Source organism: Drosophila serrata, unplaced genomic scaffold, assembly GCF_035046125.1.
Source record: "Drosophila serrata isolate PLE 108 unplaced genomic scaffold, ASM3504612v1 contig_187, whole genome shotgun sequence".
Taxonomy (NCBI): Eukaryota; Metazoa; Arthropoda; class Insecta; order Diptera; family Drosophilidae; genus Drosophila; species Drosophila serrata.
In genome coordinates, this window is record NW_028257085.1 from 376,906 (window position 1) to 392,092 (window position 15,187).

The 15,187-nt window shown below is 39.3% G+C and overlaps 1 protein-coding gene across 5 annotated transcripts in view; it reads left to right on the plus strand.

Moving 5' to 3' along the window:
* LOC110180214 (dynein regulatory complex subunit 3) overlaps positions 1 to 15,187 on the plus strand; it is a 246,250-nt gene that overhangs the window by 137,070 nt on the left and 93,993 nt on the right. The window lies entirely within an intron of this gene.

The window sequence follows — 15,187 nt, forward strand, 5'->3', positions numbered from 1 at the left end:
AGAATTGTACCGCTTCTAGTATGGCTATAGCTTCGCTTGTGAGGACAGAAGAGTAATAGGGTAGGAGTCCGGTTTTAATGGTCTTGTGGTCGTTGGTTATGCTAAAGCTAACAATGTCGTTAGTCTTTGAGCCGTCGGTGTAGAGGAATTGATGGTTTGGGAGGGAGTTTTTTATAGAATGGAAAAGTTGGTGGAAGGTTATAGGGGGTGTGGTGTTTTTGTTGTAGTGAGATAGGGATGTGTTTGTGGCTTTTATGATTATTTCTGGGTTGTATTTTTTGGATGGGTAGTTTTTAGCAGGGGAGAGATGGAGGGATTGGGATTTGCAGGAGTCAATTATTGTATCAATTGTGCTGGGGTATCTGTATTTTTTTTTTGTTGGTTTGAGGAATTTGCCAATTGGGGAGTCATGCGAGTGGATCAGTTTAGTTGCTAGCTTGCTAGTGTGGTATTTTTGTCTGATTAGAATAGGTCTTATTTTTGATTCAGTCAGCAGGTTATTTGTTGGTGTTGTTCTGAAGGCACCAAGTGCTGCTCTTATAGCTGTGTTTTGTGAGGATTTGAGTCGGTTAAGGATGGAGGTTGGAGCTTTCCCGTAGATGGGTAGGCAGTAGTCTATTTTGGAGATGAGGAGAGAGTTTGTGATTTGGATGAGGGTGGCGGTGTTGCAATTGTATTTTTTTGAGGAGAGGTGTTTAATGATGTTAAGGGGACGGGAGAGGGATGTTTTTAGGTTGTTTATGTGAGAATGCCAGTTGTACCGGTTGTTGATTGTCAGGCCAAGGATTTTTATGGAGTCGGTGGTAGGGATGTTAATTGAGCCAGTGACTATTTTTGCTGTGCAGTTTCTTTTTCGGCATATATGTAGGACTTGACATTTCTCAAGAAAGAGGGAGGATCCAGAGGATGAGCACCATTCTCGGATATGTTGGAATAGGGTTGTAAGATTGATTTGGGGGTTTTTGTTCCGGTTGTGTTGTATAATAAGATGGAAGTCGTCGGCGTAGACAGTGAACTTGATTTGTTTTGAAAGGGAGATAATGTCGGTTAGGGAATTGTAGGCTATTAGGAAGAGGATGACTGAGATGGGGGAACCTTGTGGGATACCATTATCGAGGGGGAAGCTATGGGAGAGGGATGTGCCGTTTTTTATTATTATTTTCCGGTTGGACATGAAGTTGTGGACGTATCTTATAATGCGTGGGCCTAGTTTCCATTCCTCCAATTGGCGGATGAGGGTGTGGATGCCAATTTTATCAAAAGCTTTAGCAAAGTCAAGAGATATTATTGTTAAGTGTTTTTTAAGAGACAAAGATCTGGTTGCTAGATTATCTACGTAAAGTAGACTATCTAGAACAGATTTGCCTTTTTTGAAGCCGAATTGGTTGTTATGAATGAGTTTATTTGTTAAAACAAACCACCATAACCTTTTTGCTAGGATTTTGTCGAGAACTTTGGCCATGCAAGGGTTGAGTGAGATGGGGCGGTAGGAGTTGGGGTTGGTTTGGAGTTTATTGGGCTTGAGGATGGGTAGTACGAGGCTGATTTTATAGGATTGGGGGATGTGGGAGTCTAGGATGTTGTTGAAGTGTTGGAGGATTCGAAGCTTATAGGAGATGGGTGCATTTTTAATCATAGGATAAGAAATGCGGTCTAGGCCAGGTGTGTGTCCTCTTAGAGAGTTTATGGCTGCGTTAAGTTCAATAAGTGTAATGTTTTTTTTTAATTTCGAGGGCTGTTGGGGATAAGGGGTAGGGACAGGGTGGTGTAAGGAGAATTTTGTTGGTGCGGAATTCGGTAGGGAAGTTGGAGTCCTTTGCCTCTTTTGACCATAGGTCTCCTAGTGTGTTGCCTATTTCGGTTGGATCTACAGAAGTTGTTTGAGTGGAGGGGTTGTGAAGGGGTATATTCCACATTTTACAGCCCTAGACCTGGCAAGTGGTTACCATCAAATCGAAATGGAACCTAAAGACACTCCGAGGACAGCCTTCACGGCACAAGGAAGACACTACAAATTTATTCGTATGCCCTTCGGTCTTACTAATGCTCCGGCAACTTTCCAAAGAGTGATGGATAACGTTTTAGCCGATCTCAACGGAGAATGTTGCTTAGTTTTTTTAGATGTCATTAAATTTTTTCACCCTCCTTACAAGAGCATATAGCTGACTTGAACTTCGTATTTTGCAGATTAAGCCAAGCTAACTTGAAGATCCAACCAGACAAATCCGAAATTCTTCACAAAGAAATAGAATACTTAGGACATATTGCCACGGAAGAAGGTATTAAACCTAACCAAAAAAAAAATTATTGCTATAAAGAAAATCTTTTCTAGGACTTCTGGGGTATTATAGAAAATTCATTCGAGATTTTGCCAAATTAACCAAACCTATGACTCAACAACAAAAAGGAAAAGCTCCGGTATTAATAAACGAAGAGTTCAAAAAATCCTTTGAAAACTGTAAAACCTTGCTTTGTAACGATCCTCTATTAAAATACCCTGTGTTTATGGGGAAGACAACAAATTTGCCACCCTTGAGCAATAACTACGAACGCACGAATAGGTCGATTATATGCTGTATTTTATTTTCGTTTTCTCTCTGGTCGGAGCTGCAACTACCGATCGAATCATTGACTTCAGTATATATACATAATCTTAAAATGTAGCTTAGCATAGATAAGGCGACAGAAGAAGAAGAGAGAGAGGAATAGATAAACAAAGAGAAGTAAAGAGCGCAGCAGGTGCAGCCATACACCCATGCGCGCACAATTAGGCGCTAGCGATCTGCTCCGAACATACTCCCCCCGTTGGAAAAGGTACTGTACCAACTTCATCGGCATCGTGGGGCAGAACGGCTAGCTTGGCGATTTTGTGGATCCTTGACGACGGCAGCTGAGACAGACTGAGAAGTTGACGCACTCGGCAGCCCTCCAGACACGATCCAACCAAGTTTGGTGTTCTGAAGGGTTGGCAACGCGCTACCCAAATAAATTTGTCCCGCAGCCATTATTTTGAAGAAGAGTCCAGCACCAATTATAAGATCAATCCGCTCTGAACGATTAAAATGAGGATCAGCAAGCGAAATATTTTGCGGAATTTTCCACGATGTGGCATTTATGTTACAATGAGGCTGATAATCAGCGATACTGTCAGTCACAACCGCGGAGAATGAGGCACGATAGCTTGCATCCTGGGATTGCGCTACAATGTCGACTGCCGTATCGGAATTCAGAGAGGATTCCCCAATCCCAGCGACTAGGGTATGCGACTTTCGACAATTCAAATTAAGTTGATTCGCTAGACGAGACGTTATGAAGTTTAGTTGAGACGCCGAGTCTAAGATTGCTCGACAAGGCATAAATTCTCCAGCCTTGTTTCTCAAATATATGATCGCGGTTGGAAGCAACACGTAATCAACAGGCAAAATATCTGTGGGGCTTGGTGGAGGGTTCGATGAACGGTGATTAGGTTGGGATGATGAATGCGATGATGAATGTGATGATGATGGCTGAGAGTTGGGAAATGGATCGGATGATAGAGATGAGGTGGTGGATGGTACAGATGGGTCCTGATTAAAATGCAACAATGAGTGGTGCTTCATATGACAGTATCTGCAGTGCGTTGACTTGCATTGCTGCAAACTATGCCCCTTGCGCAAACAGTTGAGGCACAGGTGCAACTTCTTTGATTCTCTAAATCGCAGATTCGGGCTCAAATTTAGAAATCGAGAGCATTTTGGCAAATAATGATCCCTCGCATCACAAAACGTGCATAGGGGAAGATTTGAGCTACCAACTGAAGCAATGAAGCTATACCCATGCAGGGCTTTTCCCACCTGCCGGCTTGGTGTTTGCGTTACCAAGGCTTGATCCGAATTTTCCATAATCCTACACCTCCTTTGCAAGAACGACTCCATAGAATCCCACGTAGCTAGGTTGTTGATGGACAAATCCTCCTCCCATTTTTCCCGCGTCCTCTGATCGAGCTTCCGTGCGACGATGTGAATCAGCAATCCGTCCAAGATTTGTTGAGTAGTGGCCAGGGTACGGATTGCTCGCAGATGCGAATTCATGCAATCGCTTAACTCCCGAAGACCCTTGGCTGATCCCTTCTCGACACCTTTTAACCCAAATATTGCCTGTACGTGTGCCTGAAAATGTAGAACTTTATTATCAAATCGATTTTTGAGTAAGTCCAAAGCCTTTGTATAATTGGCATTCGAGGGCTCAAGCGAACGTATGGTCTCTAGAGCCACACCGCCTAAACTTGACCTTAGATATTGTAATTTTTCAATATCACTTAGCTCTTCGTCGTTTCCGATGACCGTGCTGAACGTTGCAATAAAATCCGGCCAATCGGAATAGGATCCATGGAACCGAGCTATCTCCAAAATTGGCAATCGAGGCTTCCTAGATCGGAAAGAAAGATCCGGATGATTAATAATATCGATGGATGTTGAATTTGCAGCGGTTGCAGCCGGCAATTGAGATTTGCGAAGCGCCGCTAAACCTCGATTTATTTTCGCCTTTACATCCATGAACGCCGTGGAGAACTCAATCCGATGGTCGCTTGCTATCTCCGAAAAGTCCAATTTTTCCAGCGAAGTCTGTGCGGAATCAAAGGCCAAATTTAACGAATTTATCCACTCCAGTCGCGCCAGTAAATCAGCTTCATCAAACTGATCTACAGTCTCCGGATTTATGTAATAATTCATCGAGCTCAATTGCCGCAAAAGGGATTGGGCCTTGGCTCGGTAGAAGTCCACGTCACTTGGCGGCTCATTTTGATGCTGAACCGAATTTTCCGTAGCCATCTTTATTTTCTCACGCGAAAAGATTTAATTAAGGGAAAATGTCTGACCGCTTCGGTATATAGGAACCCGTTTAGTTTTCACCGCGCAAATTTAGGTTAATCAGCGTCACCGAGATGCAACGGAACCTCGACAATGTTGTTGTTGCAATTGCCTGCCTCGAAACAGCGGAGTTTTGGCACACGCACGTCTATGCTATATATGCATAAGTATATATATGTTCAATAGGCGCTATTAACGACGATTAAGCGCGAGCCACCTTTCTCTAAAATATTTGGCACAACACAGCTTTTGTTAAACAGCGCGATTAAAACGAAAATCAGCGGCCGGCTATATGCACTCAGCTTGTTATGTACAAGGTATGTGTGTATGTGAGTTTGCTTGTGTGCTTATGACCGAATGCCAGTAAGCGACAGCGAAGCAAAGCGATTTGTTTAAACGATATTAAACAACGAACACCGGGTTGCAGGCTCCGAACCAAAGAATCACGTCGGGGTCACCAAAATGTTTATGGGGAAGACAACAAATTTGCCACCCTTGAGCAATAACTACGAACGCACGAATAGGTCGATTATATGCTGTATTTTATTTTCGTTTTCTCTCTGGTCGGAGCTGCAACTACCGATCGAATCATTGACTTCAGTATATATACATAATCTTAAAATGTAGCTTAGCATAGATAAGGCGACAGAAGAAGAAGAGAGAGAGGAATAGATAAACAAAGAGAAGTAAAGAGCGCAGCAGGTGCAGCCATACACCCATGCGCGCACAATTAGGCGCTAGCGATCTGCTCCGAACACCCTGATTTTAAAAAAAAACCTTTCATGTTAACCATTGATGCCAGTACTGTGGCAATAGGAGCGGTTTTGTCACAAGGAACATTAGGTTCCGACAGACCGGTATCATTCGCTAGTAGAACACTTAATGAACGGGAAGCAAATATTACAATTCTAAAGAAATTCTAACACCTAATAAGCTACACGCCATTTTTGCACCCGACACTGTCTATAAATTGATAAGGGAAGCCTGTAGTCAAAATTTTCAAACATACAAACTGGTCAGATGTTAAAATATTGTAACAGATATAACATCGAAAGAAGCACAATATAAATATGACCGAAAACCACCAAAACCTTATTTTCAAAAAACTGAAACTCCTAGAGTACCACTACAAATAGTACACATGTATATCTATACTATAAACGGTCAAACTATCCTTACATTAATTGACAAATTCTTAAAATTTGCCAGCGCTCATAAAATTCCAGCCAGGAGCTGTATAAATGTAGTGAAGTCGTTAAGACATTATTTCTGTTTTGTGGACATTCCAACGAAACTAATATTCGATCAAGGCGCTGAATTTTCCGGAAAAATATTTATCGATTTTTGCAAACAACGAGTAATTCACCCGTTAAAAGATTGCATTCATATCTTACAGAAATTTACAGGATTATCCTGGAGAACAGGAAGGCTAAAAAGCTAGATTGTGATCATAAAGAAATACTGTTCGAAACCTTAGCTACCTATAATAACACCATTCACTCAGCTACCAAATTCACACCGTTCGAATTATTCTCTGGTAGAACACACATTTTTAAAAGAGAGATCGATTATAACAAAGAACACGACTACCTGCAAAAACTTAACGAATTTCAAAATACATTATATCCAAGAGTCAAAGCGCAACTAGAAGAAAAAATGAACCATAGAATTGAAAAATTAAATGAACATCGAACCCAACCAACCTCAGTTAATCCAGATGATATAATATTCAGGAAAGAGAATAGAAGAAATAAAATAACCCCTCGTTTCTCTAAACACAAAGTCGTAGACAACAAAATTACACCAATTTCAACAAGATTACAAAAATTACATAATTCCAAAATCAAAAACAAAGTTAAAACGAACCCAATACCTATTGATCTTACAGATTCGCGCAAATCACAGCCCAAGACTTAAAGATGCAACTATTATGAAACGACACCCCATTACTTAAGATAAATTTAGGACAACCCAAGATCGTTCAATCACATAAATATCTCACACATATAATTAATTTACAAGATTTTGTAGATGGCGATAAGTTACAAAGAAATTTGAAGTCTGACGACGCGGTTGATAGTCTATCTACAAAACTTTAAGAACTAAAAAACAGAGTAGAAATGTTGTTACCCAAGACAAGACAGAAACGGCCAGATTTAAAAATATCACAGATCACATTAACAAGGAACAACAAATAATTAAACATTTCTTAAACAATTACAAAAATACTATTTTTAAAACTATAAATTCGGAACACCAAATACAACATACAATTCAATATAAATATATAAAAATAAATATTAATATAGATGTATTATCAAACTATTTACGTAATATTGAAGAAAGTTTGCTATTAGCCAAACTAAAGATCGTACCAACCTTCATTGTATCTGAACAAGAATTAAATTTAATCAGACAAGAACTAAACGATTCAGATCTACATAATTTGTCAAACAAACATATTAGAAATGCTAGAATTAGATACATTTATTTTCGGAATTAAGATAAATTTTTGAATAAGAATACCTACCTTTAAACAAAATTGTTACCAATTTACACACGTTGTTCCCTTACCCATTAACGAATCTTAATTTTCTAATTTTTCCGAACTATATGGCATATTATAATCTAAAAGATGTATACTATTTCACGAACAAATGTAACAGAGTAGACAAATATTTCATATGTGAAAACACAATAACAACTCAAGAGAACATTATGTAACGAATCGCTACACTCAAAATGAATGTTACAGGCAAGTTGTTAGCTCGAGATCTGAGCGCACGCAAGATATTTTTCCGGCTTCGGCTCGTCGGCTACGGGAGTGATGGTCTTGCTCGGATCTCAGGTTGCCTTTGCATAATTTTAAACAGAAATGAATGCGTGCTACAACAAGCTTATACCGGGACAGAGAAGCAGACAACACACAAATAAAAGTTGAGGAAAAATTGAACTCTCTTCGGCTTACTTGCCCTTTTTTAGCACTCCTGGTGATCTGGAGGCTCTAGTTTGCCCACCCTTCCTATGGTCGCTCCCATCCTCAGCGTTATATATCTTGAGCGACCCCTTTCACAAGTGCTACCCTACACTACAAGGCATGCCAGCTGCGGCCAATTCTCGACATTTTAAAACATTATAATAATTTTATTTAAAACTAGAAAAGTATAAATTCATTCCTTAAAATAGAGAACGTAGATAGACAATTAAACATTAAAACTTAATATACAAGTAATAAATAGGTATACGGTCTTTAACTCGATTTTGGAAAATAATAATGAATAATGGCAAAGCAATTTAAGGCAAGTTGAAGGAAAATATTATTTGCGCTGACTGAAATTCAACATATGTACATGTTGCAATAACAACAAGAAAGGAAGCTAACTTCGGCACGCCGAAGTTTATTTATTTATTTATTTATTTATATAAAGCTAGCGGTTGGTTGTAAACTAAAGGCTAACATAGGATATTGAGCATTGGCTGCTGTGGCCTACCGCTCGATTAAATGTATACAGATTTTAGTATTATACAAAGGACTTAAAGGCTAAATTTTGTGGGTGAGGTTAGCTTTGTGAAGAAAGGAGAGGATTTTCATTGAGTTTTCTGTTGTTGGGTTTGCGAGGAGTTGGGTTGGGTTTTCGTGGGAGAAGGATGATGTTCTATGTTGGGAAAGTGTAGTGCAGTCGATTAATATGTGTTTTATATCTATTGTGGTATTATTGCATAAAGGGCAAGTGTTTTGTATTGTTCTATTAATATAGTGGGCGTTTGTGATTTGTGTGTGGCCTAGACGTAGTCTATTGATTATTATTTGTTGTTGTCTGCTAAGGCTTGTGGTTTTGAGGGAGTAGTTTGAAGGGGTGTTGAGTGCAATATGTTTGTACCAATGGTTGCATTGGTTTTGCAGATCTTTTTTTATGTGACTGTAGTAATTTTTGAGGTGTTGTGTGATATCTTTGGAGTTGAAGTTTTGGGTAAGAATGAGTGGATAATTGTAAGCTTCCTTGGCTGTTCTGTCCGCTCTCTCATTCCCTTTTATGCCTATGTGGCTTGGGATCCAGATAAGAATAATTTTGGGGAAGAGTTTGGTTATTATGTTTCTGATTGTGATGGGGTAGTAAGAGTGGTTGTTGGAGTTGGTTATGGCTCTTAAGGAAGATAGGTAATCAGAGCATATAGCGAACTTCCCTGAATTTTTCTTGCAGAATTGTACCGCTTCTAGTATGGCTATAGCTTCGCTTGTGAGGACAGAAGAGTAATAGGGTAGGAGTCCGGTTTTAATGGTCTTGTGGTCGTTGGTTTTGCTAAAGCTAACAATGTCGTTAGTCTTTGAGCCGTCGGTGTAGAGGAATTGATGGTTGGGGAGGGAGTTTTTTATAGAATGGAAAAGTTGGTGGAAGGTTATAGGGGGTGTGGTGTTTTTGTTGTAGTGAGATATGGATGTGTTTGTGGCTTTTATGATTATTTCTGGGTTGTATTTTTTGGATGGGTAGTTTTTAGCAGGGGAGAGATGGAGGGATTGGGATTTGCAGGAGTCAATTATTGTATCAATTGTGCTGGGGTATCTGTATTTTTTTTTTGTTGGTTTGAGGAATTTGCCAATTGGGGAGTCATGCGAGTGGATCAGTTTAGTTGCTAGCTTGCTAGTGTGGTATTTTTGTCTGATTAGAATAGGTCTTATTTTTGATTCAGTCAGCAGGTTATTTGTTGGTGTTGTTCTGAAGGCACCAAGTGCTGCTCTTATAGCTGTGTTTTGTGAGGATTTGAGTCGGTTAAGGATGGAGGTTGGAGCTTTCCCGTAGATGGGTAGGCAGTAGTCTATTTTGGAGATGAGGAGAGAGTTTGTGATTTGGATGAGGGTGGCGGTGTTGCAATTGTATTTTTTTGAGGAGAGGTGTTTAATGATGTTAAGGGGACGGGAGAGGGATGTTTTTAGGTTGTTTATGTGAGAATGCCAGTTGTACCGGTTGTTGATTGTCAGGCCAAGGATTTTTATGGAGTCGGTGGTAGGGATGTTAATTGAGCCAGTGACTATTTTTGCTGTGCAGTTTCTTTTTCGGCATATATGTAGGACTTGACATTTCTCAAGAGAGAGGGAGGATCCAGAGGATGAGCACCATTCTCGGATATGTTGGAATAGGGTTGTAAGATTGATTTGGGGGTTTTTGTTCCGGTTGTGTTGTATAATAAGATGGAAGTCGTCGGCGTAGACAGTGAACTTGATTTGTTTTGAAAGGGAGATAATGTCGGTTAGGGAATTGTAGGCTATTAGGAAGAGGATGACTGAGATGGGGGAACCTTGTGGGATACCATTATCGAGGGGGAAGCTATGGGAGAGGGATGTGCCGTTTTTTATTATTATTTTCCGGTTGGACATGAAGTTGTGGACGTATCTTATAATGCGTGGGCCTAGTTTCCATTCCTCCAATTGGCGGATGAGGGTGTGGATGCCAATTTCATCAAAAGCTTTAGCAAAGTCACGAGATATTATTGTTAAGTGTTTTTTAAGAGACAAAGATCTGGTTGCTAGATTATCTACGTAAAGTAGACTATCTAGAACAGATTTGCCTTTTTTGAAGCCGAATTGGTTGTTATGAATGAGTTTATTTGTTAAAACAAACCACCATAACCTTTTCGCTAGGATTTTGTCGAGAACTTTGGCCATGCAAGGGTTGAGTGAGATGGGGCGGTAGGAGTTGGGGTTGGTTTGGAGTTTATTGGGCTTGAGGATGGGTAGTACGAGGCTGATTTTATAGGATTGGGGGATGTGGGAGTCTAGGATGTTGTTGAAGTGTTGGAGGATTCGAAGCTTATAGGAGATGGGTGCATTTTTAATCATAGGATAAGAAATGCGGTCTAGGCCAGGTGTGTGTCCTCTTAGAGAGTTTATGGCTGCGTTAAGTTCAATAAGTGTAATGTTTTTTTTTAATTTCGAGGGCTGTTGGGGATAAGGGGTAGGGACAGGGTGGTGTAAGGAGAATTTTGTTGGTGCGGAATTCGGTAGGGAAGTTGGAGTCCTTTGCCTCTTTTGACCATAGGTCTCCTAGTGTGTTGCCTATTTCGGTTGGATCTACAGAAGTTGTTTGAGTGGAGGGGTTGTGAATGCTATGTATGTGTTTGGAAGGGTATATTCCACAGAGTCGTTTAATGTTCGCCCACATTTTTGTTGGGTCGGAATTTGGGTGGATTGCAGATGTGAATTTTAAGATGGAGGATTTTTTTTGGCTTCCCTAATGGATTTTCTGAAGATGGCGTTAGCTTTTTTGTATTCGATTATATTTTCAGTGCTGATGTTGTTTTTAAAAGTTCGCCATTTGAGGTTTCTATTTTTTTTTTTCTGTAGAGCTAGAGTTTTGTTCCACCAGGGAACAGTGTGTGGGAGGGAGTAGGTGGTGTTCTGGGGTATGGATAGGTGGGCAGATTGGATTAGGATTTTTTTAAGAGTAGCTGGTTCCTTGTTTGTGTCACTAGTGGGTTGATTATGAGTGGACTGATTGGAAATATGAGTACTAAAGAGGTCCCAATTGGCATTTTTCAGATTGAACGAGGGTTTGGATGTGAGGTTCGGGGATGAATGTGTAGGGAACATTGAAATTAGAATAGGAAAGTGGTCACTACCGTGTAGATCATTGAGGACCTTCCAATAGATCTCTGGAGCGATATTGGCTGTGGCGAGAGAAAGGTCGATGTGTGTAAATGTGTTGTGTGTCGAATAGTGGGTTGGAGATTTGTCATTTAGTAATGTGTAGTCGGATCTGTCAAGGAATTTAGCTATTGTGTTGCCTCTGGAGTTGGATCTAGGGGAGCCCCAATAAGGATGCCAGCTGTTAAAATCCCCTAGTACGATAGTAGAGGGGGATGTAGGGGTTAGAACATTTTCTAAGTTTTTAATGTTGAATTGTTTGGTGGGGGAAATGTATGTGCATATGAGATCTATTTTTCTTTTTGAATTAATTGTGACGCAAGTGGCTTCAAAGTCTGGGCTGAGGGTTTTATTGGAGTGTGAGATGGAGTTATGCACCAATAGTGCTGCTCCTCCGAAAGCATTGGTGCTGTCACTGCAGTATAGGGAGAAGTTTATGGGGATTGGTAGGGAAGATGATGTTTTGGTGAGGTGGGTTTCTTGGAGTGCTATGATTTGGGGGTGGTGGTGCTTAATGAGGATTTGTAATTCTGGGTAGTTGTTTCTGTAGCCTTTGATATTACATTGTATAATATTTAACATGTTTTGCTTAGTTGTTTGATTTTTTTTTTGTTTAAAATGTGTTCATTTCCCCTGAGTCGCTAGATGCGTCAGAGTTAGTTTTGGTGTTTGGTTTAGGGTTTTTAGCATCTTTTTTCATGGAAGCAAGTAATCTTTTAGGTGTGTTTAGGGGTAGGATTTTTATGGATTTGTTTGTGGATTTAGTGGTTGTGGAGGGGATAATCTTATTAGTTACGTTGTTACTGGAGCTGGGGTAGATGTCGGCGTATGATATAGGTGGTGATCTGGTTATTTCGTGGTTGTTGGGTCCGGGTCCTTTGAGTTGTTGAGGTCCATCTGCGTTCCGGCTTTGCTGGGAATTTTGGTTCTTGATGACAGATGAGTAGGAGTGCGGTGTGTTATCTGAGGTGCGGGCCTTGAGGATTGCGTGGGCTGTTTTGTTGTCGCATTTGTGTGTCGTTTTTATGGCTTGAAGCTTTTGTTGCGTGAGGAATACTGGGCATTTTTTGCTAGAGGAGTTGTGTGGGCTTGTTTGTTGTTGCTCTTCGTTACAATTGATGCATTTCTGGGGTCTTGAGCATTTTTCGTTTGTAGATGGGTCTAGGTGTTGCAGTGAGCCGCAGTTGTAACAAATTTTATTGTTATTGCAGAATTTGTTAAGGTGGCCGAATTTAAAGCAATTGTTACATCTTAGCGGCAAAGGGATATAGGTCCTGACCGCTGTTCTCTGGTAGCCAATCATGATATAGTCGGGAAGGTTGTGTGTGTTAAAGGTGATAATAATGAGTCCAGTCTCTTTAAGAGAGCCGTTGTCTCGTTTTAATATCTTCCGTACGTCAGTTACTTGTTGTGCCGCTAATTCTTGTATTATGATGTTCTCTTCAATTCCTCTTAAGTCGTTGGAGTATATTACACCTTTGGTGCAGTTAAGAGAGCTGTGTAGTGTGACTGTGACGTTTATGGTAGGAGTGAAGGTTTTGAGCTGCATGAGTTTCAACGCTTGTACATTTGTTTTAGTTTTAATGAGCAGTGATCCGTTGCGGAGTTTCTTGCATTCTTCAATTTCTCCACCACAGGCAAAATCAATTTGTTTTTTAATGAGGAAAGGGTTGACGTTGTTGAGGTCAAGGCCGGGGTCAGATCTGGAGACAATTAGATATTTAGGTCCTGGGGATTTTAGGAGCTGTCCAGTTGATACAGCATTTGCTGGGTCGGGGTCGGGGGGGTCCCCCATCCCTACGACTCTGACTTGTACCGTTGGTAGTTTTTCAGTTCTCTTGCACTTGTACTTGCACTTGCACTTGTACTTGCACTTGCGGTTGTTGGTAGTTTTTGTAGGTTTGTACTTGTATTTATTATTTTATTTTTTTCTGTTTAGAGTTTGGAGAAGTAGACGTCTGCTCTTGACAGTAGAGGCAAAGCCAATGACGCCGAAGTTTATATACCCTTGCAGATAGAACTTCTATGACTAGGAATCCATACAATATAAAATATATACATATATTAATGTTAAAAAACAATAAAGTAATACCTGCTTTCATTTCATTCACCTATACATATTATATTTGCAGTTTTACATTCACAGATTTGCATTTTTGATCCACATCTAACGATCATTTGTATGGCACCTATGTGATACAGTCGTCCTATTTTCATAAAATTTGACACAAAATTTAAGACTGATATAAAATGGCTATATCTCATATTTGATGAAAATCTGGTGAAAACTGAAAACGTTATAATTTTTAATTGTATTCATTTTTTGATCGTTCCTATGGCAGCTATGTGACATAGTAGTCCGGTTTTTTTATAACTTTACACAAAATAAAATGGCTATATTTCATATTTGATGAAAATCTGGTGAAAACTGAAGAAGTTATATTCTTTAATTTTATTAATTTTTTTTATTTCTTATAAAATGGCTATGTATCAAATTTGATGAAAATCTGTTGAAAACTGAGAATGTTATACTTTTTAATCAAATTAATTTCTCGATCGTTCCAATGGGAGCTATATGATATAGTCGTCCAATTTTCATAAAATTATACACAAAATTGTAGATTGTATGAAATGGCTATATCTCAAATTTGATCAAATTCTGTTGAAAACTAAAAATGTTATAATTTTTCTTGTAAAAATTTTCCGATCATTCCTATGGCAGCTATATGATATAGTCGTCCGATCCGGCCCGTTCCGACATATGTATATACGAGTAAGAGTATATAGAAGACTATCAGCAAAGTTTCATTCAGATAGTTTCAAAACTGAGAGACTAGTTTGCGTAGAAACGGACAGACGGACAGACGGACATGGCTAGATCGACTCGGCTGTTGATCCTGATCAAGAATATATATACTTTATATAGTCGGAGGTGCCTCCTTCACTGCGTTGCAAACTTCTGACTGAAATTAGAATGCCCTGCAAGTGTATAAAAACATCAATTAGATAAGGAGAAGCATAAAAGCTCTCAGCATAAATAGCCTTAAGCCACTAAGCAAGAAATACATAGAGGTGATGAATCATCGATGAATTGTTGTTGAATTTGTTGAGGAATTGTTAATAAATCATCGATGAATTGTTAATGCATTTTTATTTAAGTATTTATTAATTTAATTTAATTTTTTTCATTTGCTAAGCAACAACAAAAAAGTGCGCTAAAACAAAAGCGCGCCCAAATATGTATACATATGTACATACATACATAGATATTGACATATGTATGTAAGCATAATTAAAACAAATCAAAGAATCTTAGAAAATCAAAACAAAACAAAAAGTGACACGCGCAAATCACTTGCATAGACAACAACAATATACCCTGCAGTACCTGTCATCAGTAATTCATCAACAGTCAAGGGGGTGCTGTTGATGATTCATCGATGACAGGCCATACAAACTGTTGATGAATTTAACATGGGCATGTCATAGGCTATCATCAATAAAAATTCATTACCAATTCATCGATGATTCATCAACAATTCATCGATCATTCATCAACAATTCATTAACAAATTCATGAACAATTCGTAGATGATTCATCAACAAAATGCCTTTTGGGAAATATATTGTCAGGACAAACAAAAATTAAATTAAAATAAGTAGTAATTATAGTTAGATAACTTAAATAATTTGTCCC